The 13,721-nt window shown below is 43.4% G+C and overlaps 1 long non-coding RNA gene across 1 annotated transcript; it reads right to left on the reverse strand.

Annotated features, from left to right (window-relative positions):
- Positions 1 to 305: 305 nt before the first annotated feature.
- LOC142827858 (uncharacterized) lies at positions 306 to 7,749 on the reverse strand. Its single transcript, XR_012902640.1, has 3 exons — positions 7,637 to 7,749; positions 6,714 to 6,914; positions 306 to 4,104 (listed from the first exon to the last, which is right to left on the reverse strand). It is a non-coding gene; the product is annotated as an uncharacterized LOC142827858 (long non-coding RNA).
- Between the last annotated feature and the right edge of the window lie 5,972 nt (positions 7,750 to 13,721).

A 13,721-nucleotide genomic window follows, 5' to 3' on the forward strand; every position in this document is an offset into this window, starting at 1 on the left:
GGATTCATTCTGCATCCTCCACTGCTCTCAGGCGCCATCTTCTGTTGCTTCTATTAGCCATGATTATAGCCAATTGGAACAGTGCGGGGAAGCCTCCAGACAGCCATTCCCTCCATCCAGGAGGAGAAGGAGGGGGAGGGGAAGTGTGGACTCCCCAATGCTGGGGTGGAGGAAACCCCGAGCCTGGAGGGGGGGCAGATCCAGTCAAGGTAAGGGCCAGATCCAACCCCTGGACTGTAGGTTCCCCATACTGGTGTAAATTAAACTCAACAAAAGATATATATAAAAATTCCTGAGACCCTTTTATTTACAGAAATATGCCATGGGAAAGTTAACAGATTTTATGGAAACCCAGTGGTATATGTCATATTAGAACACATGTAAATCACAATGCTACAAAAAGGTTAGTTCTGATCTTGTTACACATGAATGATTCCACTAACTTAATTAAAATTCTAGAATACTGTCATTTTATTTCTACCTTCCTACGTATGTAGACTCCATCACCTTAGTGTTTGAGTAGCCCAGTCTCTCTCTTCTTTCCTAGTCTGCAATATATAGTTTTTGAAATTTATGTCTGAACATTTTTAAGGGCAAGCAAAGATAAATTAATTGAGAAAAGAGTGAGGACTGTGGCCATTTTCACATCTGGCAGTAGCGTTGTTTAGAGTCTCTGTCCTGCACCAGTAGTAGTTCTGTATCCCACACTCACAAATCTCCCCATGTTGGTCATCAGCTGTGCAATTGTTCCCATGGTCTGACTCATGGGAAGTCATAGAAGTGGAGGGTGAATCTGTCCATCAGATGGCCAGAGAAATTCCTATGGCAATAATTAATCTTGGAGGTCATGACTTCAGAGATCATCATGGTCAGGTCCATATCCTATAGGACCAAATAGTTAATACGTGTGAGATTTTGCGGGAGGGGAAGAAGTGGACGTAGGAGTCGTGGTGGGGAAGTTGCCATCATAACTGTCTGGGCATCCAGAAGTAAAAGAACTTTGAGGCTGAGGAGCAATTAACAATCTGGGGGCAAATGAAGGACATTACAGAAAAGGCAAGTTTTTCAAAGTGCTTTTGCCTTCCTAGCCAGCATCACCTCAGTTTTGGTTAGGTTCAACCGAATAGGATTAGTCAGGACCCCTGTTATGAAAGGGGAGGAGTAATGAGGGTTCTATAGTCCTCATTGCACACTAGGTATGGGCCCAAACTCCCCTTTTGTCCGCATACCAATCAACACACACTTAGCACCTGAGGCTTAGGACCCTGCTAAAGGGGTATATCAGAGCCCAAGTCTCTCTGAGACCTGGGTCCAAGCCATATTATTTTGTAGTATAGACAGAGCTTAGGCCATAGACCTGTGTCAGAAGGTTGCATACAGGGGCGGATATAGGGCAGGGCGAACGGGGCAGCCGCTCCGAGCCCCGCCCACGCTTCAGAAAGCCTTGCGCATGCGCCGTGGCAAAGGGGGGGCCCCGCGGAATTATGCTGCCCGGGGCCCCGCAAAACGGTCATCTGCCCCTGGTTGCATAGAGGGGGAGGGAATAGTGGGATATAGGGAGTGTGTGTGGCGTGGTGGAGGGAAAAGGAGGTATTCAAGGAGCCCTTGGCAAGTATAATAGGCTCAGTTATCTAGGGGGTCAACAGAATGCCTGGCCCATGAATTAATACTTGGGTGGGGAGAGATGTGGGATTTTCTAAATCTGGAGAGTAGGCTATGTCTAGACTACAGGGTTTTTCCGAGATACTGGAGGTATCCCGGAACAACTCTGCCACGTCCAGGATATGCGTCTGCTCTTCCGCTTTTTTTTTTTTAGGAAGAGCAGACACGCTCTCCTGGAAGCCCTATCTTCCTCATCCCAAGCGGAGGAAGGGCTCTTCTGAAAGATGGGTTTTTTCTAAAATTTGGCCCAGTGTAGATGGACCAAATTTTGGAAAAGCTTATTCTGACAAAGGAATTGTGCGGAACACAATTTGTGTACTATTTTCCGATAAAGCCCCATAATGTAGACATAGCCTATGATAATAATGTGTGAATTCTGTGGGTTAATATTTCCCCCATACCTAAATAAAACATTCTTTTTGTCATACTTTTCATTTATATTTTAGAGTAGTTTAGAGTCTTTAGGCATTTGGTATGGGGGGCGAAGGAACACACTGGGAATGAGTGAGTTATTTTATTTTCAAATTCCTTGAGGATTTTTATTACATAGTTTTAATGGGCCTTAACGTGCATGTACAGCAGCTGGATTAGCAGAATAGACTGGAGCCATTACAGTCCATAAAATCAAGAATCTGTGAACTAACTCAGATTTACAAAATTTACCATATTGTTTCAGCAGGAGCTTTTACAATGCAATGAGTAAATAATGCATTTTGGACACATACCAAAATACATATTTGTCTGATAAACATTAACTTGCCCAACGGCCCCATTTTTACAAATAAAATGGGCACTAATAGCTGAAAAATATTCATAGACTATTTCAAAAATTCTTACAAAGGAAATAATAAGCAACTGTTTAAGACATAATAGTTTAAGACATGGTTATCTCAGAGACTGGAATAACTGTGTAGGAAACATTCTGATCTCATAGGCAAAATGAGCAGGTTTGCTTCATAGCTCTGGTCTTTCTTTGGTTCAGAGAAAGGAACAAACTACAAGGAAACTTATGTTTAAATTAGGAAGTTAAACAATTAACTCAAAACAAGTTAATTTGATTAAAAATGAATTGCAGTTGTAATCAAACTGCTAATAATAAAATAATAATTGAAATGTATTATTTTTTTTTTATTTTTTCTACATTTTCAGATGTAGTGGTTTCAATTACAACATAGAATACAAAATGTACAGTGCTCACTTCGTATCCAGAATGACCTCTGGAATTGTTCTCAAAGTCTTAGCTGGCATACAAATGTTTAGCATTCTTGGCATATAAATACCTTGCAATGCCAGCTATACATGCTATGTGAATGCCTGCTCTCACTTTTTTGTGACATTGTAAATAAGAAGTAGGCAGCATTATAGCCTGTAAATGTAAACAAACCTGTTTGTTTTAGCGACGAGGAGTCCTGTGGCACCTTATAGACTAACTGAAGTGTAGGAGCATAAGCTTTCGTGGGCAAAGACCCACTTCGTCAGATGCATGTAGTGGAAATTTCCAGAGGCAGGAATAAATATGCAGGCCAGGATCAGGCTGGAGATGACCAGGTGGATCCAATCAAGGAGGATGAGGCCCACTTCTAGCAGCTGATCTGGAGGTGTGAATTCCAAGAGAGCAGTAGCTGCTTTTGTAGTTAGCAACCCATTCACAGTCTTTGTTTAATCCAGAGTTGATTGTGTCAAACTTAAAGATGAACTGTAGCTCAGCAGTTTCTCTTTGAAGTCTGGTCCTGAAGTTTTTTTGCTGCAGGATGGCTACTTTTAGATCTGCAATTGTGTGTCCAGGAAGATTGAAATGTTCCCTACAGGTTTTTGTATGTTGCCATTCCTAATATCAGATTTGTGTCCATTGATTCTTTTACGTAGGGACTGTCCTGTTTGGCCGATGTATATAGCAGTGGGGCATTGTTGGCACATGTGGCATATATTACGTTGGTGGATGTGCAGGAGAATGTACCAGTGACAGTATGGCTGATCTGGTTAGGTCCTGTGATGGTGTTGCTGGTGTATATATGTGGGCAGAGTTGGCATCGAGGTTTGTTGCAAGGATTGGTTCCTGAGTTCGAGTTATTATGGTGCGGTGTGTAGTTGCTGGTGAGAATATGCTTCAGGTTGGCGGGTTGTCTGTGGGCAAGGACCGGCCTACCTCCCAAGGCCTGTTTGTTTTAGTGATTGGCTGAATAAGAAGTAGGACGGAGTGGACTCATAGTCTCTAAAGCAGCATTTCCCAACCGATGGGTTGGGACACAAATATGGGTCACCATTACATTTCAAAGGGGTCGCCATGTGTCTTCCCAGGTGAATTAACTATTTTGAAATAAGATATTTCCCAGGTGAATTAACTATTTTGAAATAAGATATTTCTAAATAATGCTGTAATGTAGACATACCCTAACAAAACTTGTAGATGGTATCATGAGCTTTCATGGGTACAACCCACTTCTTCAGATGCCCAGAGTGTTGGAAGTCCATATCCAAGGATAAATAAGAGAAGGAAGGAGGGGGAGAGGAAGAAAAAAAGACAGTGAGTAGATAAGTTTCAGAGGGATAGCCAAATGAGTCTGTAACAGGAAAAACTTAAAAAACAACAATCTAGTAGCATCTTAAAGACTGAGTAGTTTTAAAAGGCTGGTAAGAACCATTAGTTAGATTCTAAACAGACATTAAGAATCTTTAGCACTTTCATTGTTTGGTTGGTTGGTTGATAATGTCCAAGCCATCCAATATCCCCGATTTAAACCATAGGCATAAGACTTAAACTTGTGAATGAAGTTAAGCGCCAGTCCTTCTCTGTGTATTTGGCTTGTGGAATTGGTTTAAAACAAAACAGCGACTGAAGGCACTTTAATTAAAAAGGTACCTGCTGGCACAGCTATATTTAAAGGTTGGATGTGTTTCAAGATTTATCTCTTTTGTAGAAGTTTTTGACTTAGCACGAAGAATGGGCAAAGTCTTTAAAAGTCAATAATATATTTGCCACTTTTAAAAATAACATTTCTAGTCCATGTTGTTATTGAATTTTTTTCTTCTTTTAAGAAAAAAAGTTATAACATAACCTTATTTTGTAGTATTTTAACATTGCTTACTGCTCCAGCACAGAATAATAGTATGGACATACTATAGGTTAACAACAATAGATTATATAACCATAGTTGTGACAGCTTGGATCACAGGGATTTCCTTAGGATTGTCACTCAGTATGCTGTTCATGCTATGAACCCACATACCTGCCCTCTGGAGCACCACCCTGTCCTGCTGGGCCAGAAGTTCTGGTTTTCCTCAGCCAAGGCACAGAGTTGGGGTAACTGCCCCCCAGCAGAGAAACAGACACTGAACCAGTTCAGCTGTAAGGCTGTGTCCAGACTCAGGGTTTTTTTTCGAAAAAAGTAGCCTTTTTTCGAAAAAACTTCCCCTGCGTCCAGACTCAAGCCGCATTCTTTCGAAATTAATTCGAAAGAACGCGGCTTTTCTTTCGATGGCGGTAAACCTCATTTCACGAGGAAGAACGCCTTCTTTCGAAAGTTCCTCTTTCGAAAGAAGGCGTTCTTCAATGTAAATAGGGCTTCTTCAAAAGAGAGCATCCAGACTCACTGGATGCTTTCTTTCGAAAAAGCAAGCCGCTTTTTCGAAATTTCTACGTGCAGTCTAGACGCTCTCTTTCGAAAGAGGCTCTTTCGAAAGATGCTTTCGAAAGAGCCTCTTTCGAAAGAAGCCTGCAGTCTAGACATAGCCTTAGAGGGCTCAGCTCTAACAGCACCCATAAACACAGTGTCAAAGAGGACCAAAACCCCAAATAAATACATCTTACTCTGTGTTGTAGGGTCACTAATGTTGTTGGGCCAGGATTTACTGCCATAGTTTCCTGATAGGTCTATTGCTCCATCGATTATGATAACCAGAAGGTTGCTTGAGTGTGTGTTCAGTGACATGTACCATGTTGACTTACACAATTAGTCACCACAGCAGACACCTAGAGAGACCCCAAAGACCCCCAACTCCCACCATCCCCCTGACTTGACAAAGACTGTTCCCCCAAAACACCACTTTATATACAGGAACCAACAAGATACACATCACTCCTGCCATATCAAGTTACCACTCTCTGACGTTGTCAGGTTACCACCCTCTGAAGCTACTTAGATACCACCCATCACTCTGTACCTCAGTAGTTTGATTAGATTATCTCTGTCCATCATGCTGTCAGTTTAGACCCTTTCCTGAACATGGGTCTGTATCTGAGGGGAGTGTGGGTATCAAGGGCTTTTCTAATGAGCTGGTAGTACCTTTTGGAATGTGCTTTCAACTTATGACCAGTACCAATTACTGTTCTATACCTGGGCCTATTACCAATTAGTGTTTTACACTCTTAGCCCTGATCGTGGCACGTTCTGTGAGCAGGGGCCTGCCTCTTGCTTACAGCTTAGCTTTGTTTTCTATTAGCCAATTGTTGTGCTTTGTAAGCTAGGCCTCAGGCTTCAAACCAGGCCTGTGCTACCTGGGCTTATGTTTCAGGACCCCATTTTACTACACTCTATATAAAAGTTTTACACAGAGAAATCTTATAAGTTCACTCTTTTTATCAATGAAAGAGAGAAGCTATGTCTAGACTATGGATTTTTTCCGGGATACCAGAGGTATCCTGGAAAAACTCCGCCGCGTTCAGGGAACGCGTCTGCTCTTCTGACATTTTTTGTGGAGGAGCAGACTTGCTCTTTTAGAAGCCTTGCATTCCTAATTTTATGAAGAATAAGGGCTCTTCCAAAAGGGGAGGTTTTTCCAAAATTTGGCCCAGTGTAGACAGGCCAAATTTCAGAAAAGCCTCTTCTGAAAAAACAATCAGAAGAAGATACGCAAACTGTGGAGTACTATTTGGGTACCTTTTTCAGAAAAAAAGCAGCAGTCTAGACATGGCCTAAGTATAAAAAGTAGGATTTAAGTGATTGAAAGTGAAACAGACACATCAGAATAAGTTACTAAACCAAAATAAACAAAACAAGCCAGATAATCCAAATACACTAAGAAACTTGTTACATGCAAAGTATATTCCTCACCCCTTGTCTCTGTTTCAGGTAAAATGCTTCAAGGCAGAGTTGATTTTTTTTCCTCTGGTCTGGGTCTATAGCTCTCTGTGTCTGTTAAGAGTTCTTTGTTTTCAGGTTTCCTCATGTGTATCCTCTAAAGTGGGGAGCAGTGTTCCCTCTAAGCTGCGCAGCAACACAGCTTCACACGTGATTAATCAGCAAAAGAAGTATCTGTCAATTGAAGAAGCCACGTTAATTAAGCTAATTAAGTGGGCTGGATGTGTTCCATTCATAGCTTTTGATGTGAAAATTCTGATGTTAAAAAAGGGGAAATTGGCTTTGTAATGTGTTAATCAGTTAATGTCTTTATTCAAACCCAGGGTAACAGTGTCAAATTTGTAGATGGATTTGAGTTCTCCAGCTGCTCTCTCTAATTGGTTAGTGAAATTCCTTTGTAGAAGAATGACTACTTTTAAATCCATGACTGAGTGACCAGGTAGTTTAAAATGTTCCCCTACAGGTTTTTGTGTGAACTGCAGAGAGTATGAAGAGGGAAAGTAGGGAGCTAAAAGTGTTGTATAGAAAGAGATTTCCTAGGAAAGGTGAGGAGGAAAGATATTAATCAGTAGAGAGGTAGATGACAGCTGATGAGAAACATAGACCCTGAGGGGAAACAATTTTATTCTCTGTTAAAAAGCCCTGAAAATTCCACAATCCAGGATATCTGTATTTACAGGTAAGGTTGTTCAAGTGCCTTTTCCACTACCACAGTCCTTACACATCAAGGAAATTACTAGTTAAGCCGGCATTAACCAATGACATTTCGCACTCCTACTGCCTGAAAACATTCTCACCCTCAATTCCAAAACAAACTTTTAATTCCAACATGTTACTTCATATAATCACAGATCTAGTTCTTCAAAATCTAATGCACAGCCTTAATTAACTCTTACCTCATGCATCCTTTACTGCAGAACCAACACATTACATAAAACGTAACAGTAAAGAATGTCTATTTGTTACTTGCTGTCTTAATTCCGAGAAGGTCAAACTTAGGGGGGGTGCCCCTCAGTGTGATTCTGAGAAATTTGAGGAACTGGATGTGTACACTGCGGTTGACTAGCTGTTGGAATGGAGAGAAGATTTATTGTAGAGCAGTGGAATCTTTCAGTGTGTTTAGATATTACAATGTTTGGGTTTGCCTGTATTTGCATTTCTTCAGTATTTTGGATGCTTGTTCAGTTATCTACCACATTTCAGAAATATTAGTTACTGGTACAATAACTTTGGTGTTAGATAATTCCTTTCATCCCTAAGATGTATATCTGGATCTATTGTGATTTACATATCTTGACATTTTCCAAATATTCTTTACTCAGCTCTTTTGCAATGGTTATTTTTAGGCTTGCCCACATGCTCAGGGTTTAGCTGATCGCCATATTTGGGGTCAGGAAGGAATTTTCCTCCAGGGTAGATTGGCAGAGGCCCTGGAGGTTTTTCGCCTTCCTCTGTAGCATTGGGCACAGATCACAGCTGAAGGACTCTCTGCATGTTGGGGCCTTCAAAGTATTTGAAGGCTTCAATATCTGAGACATAGGTGAGAGGATTATTCTAAGAGGGGTGGGCGAGATTCTGTGGCCTGCACTGTGCAGGGAGTCAGACTAGATGATCATAATGGTCCCTTCTGACCTTAAAGTCTATGAGTCTATGAGGCTTCTTACTCCTTCCTAATTGTCTAAATCTTACTATACTCTCTCTCGCTCTCACTCTCTCTCTCAGGAATATAAAATTCCTGCGGGATGACAGAGATCAGGCTCCACCCTCACCCGGGCTCTGTGACAGGGCATCTGCCCTGCATAGGCCCTTTAAGGGCAAAACCCCAGCCCTGAGTGAGGGCTGAGAGTGAAGCACCAACTGAGGTGCTTATTGCTAATTGGGGCCGGCTGAGGGCTATATAAAGAAGGGCTGTTGGCAAGTACAGGGAGGACTTACTCTTGCTTTAGCAGGAGGGGCCTGGCTGAGGAGCAGAATGGGGGAAGTTCTTGCCAGGCAAGCTCCTGGGCTGCTGGACCTAGGGTTGCCAGGTGTCTGGTTTTGAACCAGACAGTCCAGTATTTGAGCTTTCTGTTTGGGAAACAAATAGAGAAAATATAAATGTCTGGTATTTTCTAACTAAGATGTAATGTAGATTGTGATGTAATGTCAAGTGTGTCTGGTAGTTTTGTTGAAAACGTTTTGCCACCCTAGCTGGGCCTGAAGCAAGACCTGAGGTTATTAGGGCTGCAGAGAGGCAGCCAGGGTAGCAAAGGCAGCAGGTCGACTCACCCTTGCCAATGATGAGTGGCCATTTCAGACTACAGTTTGCCCCTCAGACAAGGGCTACATGAAGACTGGCAGTAGGTCATAAGGCAGGGAGGTTATAGGGGAACTGGAAGTTCCTTGGGAGGGGGGGACCCCAGAATACAGAAACTGATAAACACCCCCCTAGAAGGGGGCCTAGAGTCACTGGAGTGGGCACTGCCAGAGGGCAGTGTTCTGAAGAGGATACTGGGAGTGACATGGGTTTGGAAGGGAGTGCATGGAATGAGGACACAGGGAGACACCAGCAGAAGAATGTGCCCTGCAAGTGTGTGAACTAATTCCCAGGGCTACTGGCAGGAGACACCGGGGCAGTGAGTCAGCCCTGTGACAGGATCCCTGCCCGGACACTTTTTGGGGGGACAGCAAAGCTGCCTGGCAGCCCACCCTGTGCTGATTCAGCCTCCCAGGGGTCCTGCCCATTCAGCTCTTGCTGCAGCCTTTCTGGCAGCCTTATCTCCTGGCTGAGAACCCGCACTCCCAAGCCTGCTCTTGCTCTCTCCTCCCCTGCCCCGACAACCTGCCCCAAGCCCACTCCTGCCCCCTCCCTCTCCAGCAAGACACCCTGTCCCCTTCCTTACTCCTCCTCCCTCAGCCAGACACCCTACACCTAGCCTGCTACTGCACCCTACCTCAGCCCCTGTGCATCTCACCTCCTGCCCAGATCCTGAAGCCCTGCCCCACACACCGAACCCCTCATTTTTAGCCCCACAAAATCCACTAACCCTGGAACCCCAGAAGAGCTAATCTGGCCTCAATCCTGCCCACCCCCATGGGGCTGGAGCACTAGGGGAGTGAAATGTTTCAGTTGGGGCCCATATCTGTGACGTCTGGGGGTTTGGAAGGGCTTTTTTTTCCCTTCTCACTAGTGTGGTCCCCAGCTGATTTTTCTGTGGTTCAGTGGCCCCTGACCCAAAAAAGGTTCCCCACCCCTGCAATAAATAAAGACAATGCTGAAACCTTTTTTTTGTTGGACATAATATTTTACTTTATTTAAAATGAAGTCTGTCTAAAAAGGCCCCATTAGGGGCCCAATACCCATCTGGATGCAGCATCCTGTTCCCAGCCATGATCCCGGGGCAGGCCCTACAGTCCAGACCCCATATGGCTGCAGAAAGGGCTGGTGGTGTCTCCCATCTCCTTCTGCAGCACAGGTAGGAGGAAAGGCCAAGATCTGGCTGCAGCAGACAGAGGGGTTTGGTAAGCTTAGAGAGCAGGGGGTGCAGTCCCTAGTTTCTTGTTACAGGTACTTTTCAGAAAGAAGTATAGCACCTCAGTTATTTGTAAAGTCAAAATTAATTTCAGTCAGGGCATCATATAAACCTAAATTATTTCCTTTCCCCACTTTATCTGGAATGCCATTTAAGAATTTTTTCTTTGCTTCATCTTGCCTCTGTTATCTAATTATCATGCCAAAGTGCTAGACATTGGTATGAGGTGAGATTGCATTGTTAAAATATAATAAATTGAAATAGATCAAAGTAGAATGATAAAAGAAATATATATTGGAATTAATATGGGGACAGGTTAAGCACAGTGTGACAGGGTCATAACACCTGGTTTTTGCAGTACGAGATAATTGATGTTTGGCTCCTAAGTGGTCAACATGTTTTTCTGGTTCAACAATCACTAGATTTATGTAGAGGTTGTTCAAAAGTTCATATGACTAAGCACACTCACCAGATTGTTTACATTGAAACTTTTCTTTGTCTGAGGGTGACATACTTAGTGAAACATTAATAAATTAAAATTCCTCTCTCCCCCCCTCTCCTTAACCCCACAGCTGGTAAGATTTACTTCTTCAAATAAAGTAGATAACCACTGAATTCAGCCTTGCTTAAGTCATTGTTTTTATACCCTACTTACTGTAACACTTAAGGCAGAAAGGAAATGTTTTTATACTTAGCACTTGTCTGTAGACGTAAACACACAAACCCCCTGCCCAAAAATCTCAACTAGCTGTGAAAGGCCAAAACCACAGTCAGGCACTGAGAAGACACATATGCATATGATCTGCTCCTAACCCTCTCCAATTAGAGAATTTTATCAATCATTGCATACTTCTGAAATGCCCACCTCAAGGTCCAAATGTTCTACATTAGATCTTGATCCCGCTCCACTTACACCTGTGCTTTACTTTATCCCTGTGAGTGGTCTTATTGGCCTCACTGTCAAAGAAGCTTTTCACTTAAGTGTTTGCAGTCTTGGCGGGCTTAATCTGTCCGATATTTTCAAGGTGGTCTATAGGAGTTAGGAGACTAGCTGCTGCCCGATTGAGGTAGAACTGAACTCTGCTATAATGGCCAGATGCTATAGGAGAGGAAGAACAGTTGGTGAAAATGGGAAAGTGCTGCCATAGAAACAGGGCCGGATTATGACCTTTAAAGACCCTAAGCACTGAAAAGATTATGGTGCCCCCCCACCATGGCTGCGTCTAGACTGGCAAGTTTTTCCGCAAAAGCAGCTGCTTTTGTGGAAAAACTTGCCAGCTGTCTACACTGGCCGCTTGAATTTCCGCAAGAACACTGACGATCTCATGTAAGATTGTCAGTGTTCTTGCAGAAATACTATGCTGCTCCCGTTCTGGCAAAAGCCCTCCTGCGCAAATGCTTTTGCGCAAGAGGGCCAGTGTAGACAACGCAGTATTGTTTTGCGCAAAAAAGCCCCAATCGTGAAAATGGCGATCGGGGCTTTCTTGCACAAAACCACGTCTAGATTGGCACGGATGCTTTTCCGCAGAAAGAACTTTTGCGGAAAAGCGTCTGTACCAATCTAGATGATCTTTTCCGCAAATGCTTTTAACGGAAAACTTTTCCATTAAAAGCATTTGCGGAAAATCATGCCAGTCTAGACATAGCCCATATGTAATTCAAAATAAAAACAATACTATACCATAAAATCTCACTTTTTTTTTGGTGCCCCTGCTTTGCTGGTGCCCTAAGCATGTGCTTAGTCTGCCTATTGGGTAATCCAGCCCTGCATAGAAAGATTAATTTACATAAGTTATCTACTCACAATTCCTCAAACTGACTCTTGGAGAGTTGCCATAGCTCTACTTTGATTTTTGTGGGTGTAGTGTGCCCCCCAACCACTTCTCTGGGGGGTAATAAGTGCATTATTTCTCAACTGATAGGACTGTGCTCAAAGGTCATAAGTGCTCTTGGCTCTACTCCCGTGGGGGTCTCTGTGGTAAGAGGCAACATGGAGTGAAGACTATAGTGAGAAATTATGCAGAAGACCGCACCAGAGATGAGTGATCCCTGGTGAGGCCCTGAATATATCCAACATCTTAATAAAGCTGACTCACTATATTGCCTTAAAGGATGGTATCTGCAGGTGGGACAAGAACAGATGAGCAAAAATATGCTCTGACTGCTGCTAATCAACTAATGAGTGGGGACTGGTAGATGGGTGAGGTTCTGCAACCAAGCATTTATTATCCTTGACAAATTCTTAATAGGGGAGGTGAGTTGGGACATACTACCTGTTAAGGGCACCCAGGGAGGGTGCCCTTAGATTCCCCAGGTTTCTAGGGCTACGTCTACACTGGCATGATCTTGTGCAAGAACTCTTCCAGAAGAAAGCGTCTACACTGGCATGTGTGTTTGCTCAAGAGATATGCTTTTGCACAAGAGCATCCATGCCAGTGTAGACGCTCTCTTGTGCAAGAAAGCTCTGATGACCATTTTAACCATAGGGCTTTCTTGCGCAAGAAATTCATGTTGCCTGTCTACACTGGCCTCTTGCACAAGAACAGTTGCACAAGAGGGCTTATTCCTGAGCGGGAGCGTAACAGTTCTTGCGCAAGAAGCACTGATTTCATACAGTAGAACGTCAGTGTACTTGCACAAGAACTCGCAGCCAGTGTAGACCAAGATCGCACCAATGTAGATACAGCCTAGGTGTGGCTCCATTTTAGTCATTTGTCAAGAGAGCATAAACTGTAAGAGCTAGGCCCACCAAATTTGGGATACAGTTTCCTCTTATCATAACTTAAAACAATGTAAGTGTTTGTGCCAGGAAAATGGGATGTGCCTCGATTGCTTCTCACAAAACCAAACAGAAAAGAGTCAGAATCACCAGGCAGATGAAAGGGGCTTGCTGAAAGTGTGTTTCACTTTAAGCCCCTCCCCCCATCCGGGACTCCCGCAGCCCTGCAGTTTCCCTCCAGATTCATAGGGGGATGTTGCTGGCTGTTTCCCATTGTCAGGGAGTGACGAGAAAGTGCACAGTTTTCTGCATTCCTCACTCTGGTGGGGGAGTGCAGGGGGCAGACAAACCTCACCCTGCCCTGCAGGGGGACATGCATCCCTCCCCTGGCTGTGGCCACTGGAGCTTCAGCAACCATGGAGAAGCGCTTTTCACCTGACTCAAATCTGCTGCAATGAGGGCTGGGGTAGTCCTCTATCCCCGGGGCTGTCTGCATACTGAACTCCTCCTCTCCAACCCTACTGCAGAGCAATGGTTTAAATGAAGCATGCACATTTTCATTTTATTTAAAAAAAATTAATTGAGTGAAGGACCCTAGTAACACTGGGTAAATCTTCTAGTACATAATAAATCATAAAAATGCTATTCATCATCAAATTTTTCATGCCTTACTAAAATTAAAGTCCATACTTACAAGTCCAGTTTTTCTGAAGTAAATCCAAAAGCTCTAAAACATCCTGCTTTAAGTTT

Source organism: Pelodiscus sinensis, chromosome 3 (genome assembly GCF_049634645.1).
Source record: "Pelodiscus sinensis isolate JC-2024 chromosome 3, ASM4963464v1, whole genome shotgun sequence".
NCBI classification, from domain to species: domain Eukaryota; kingdom Metazoa; phylum Chordata; order Testudines; family Trionychidae; genus Pelodiscus; species Pelodiscus sinensis.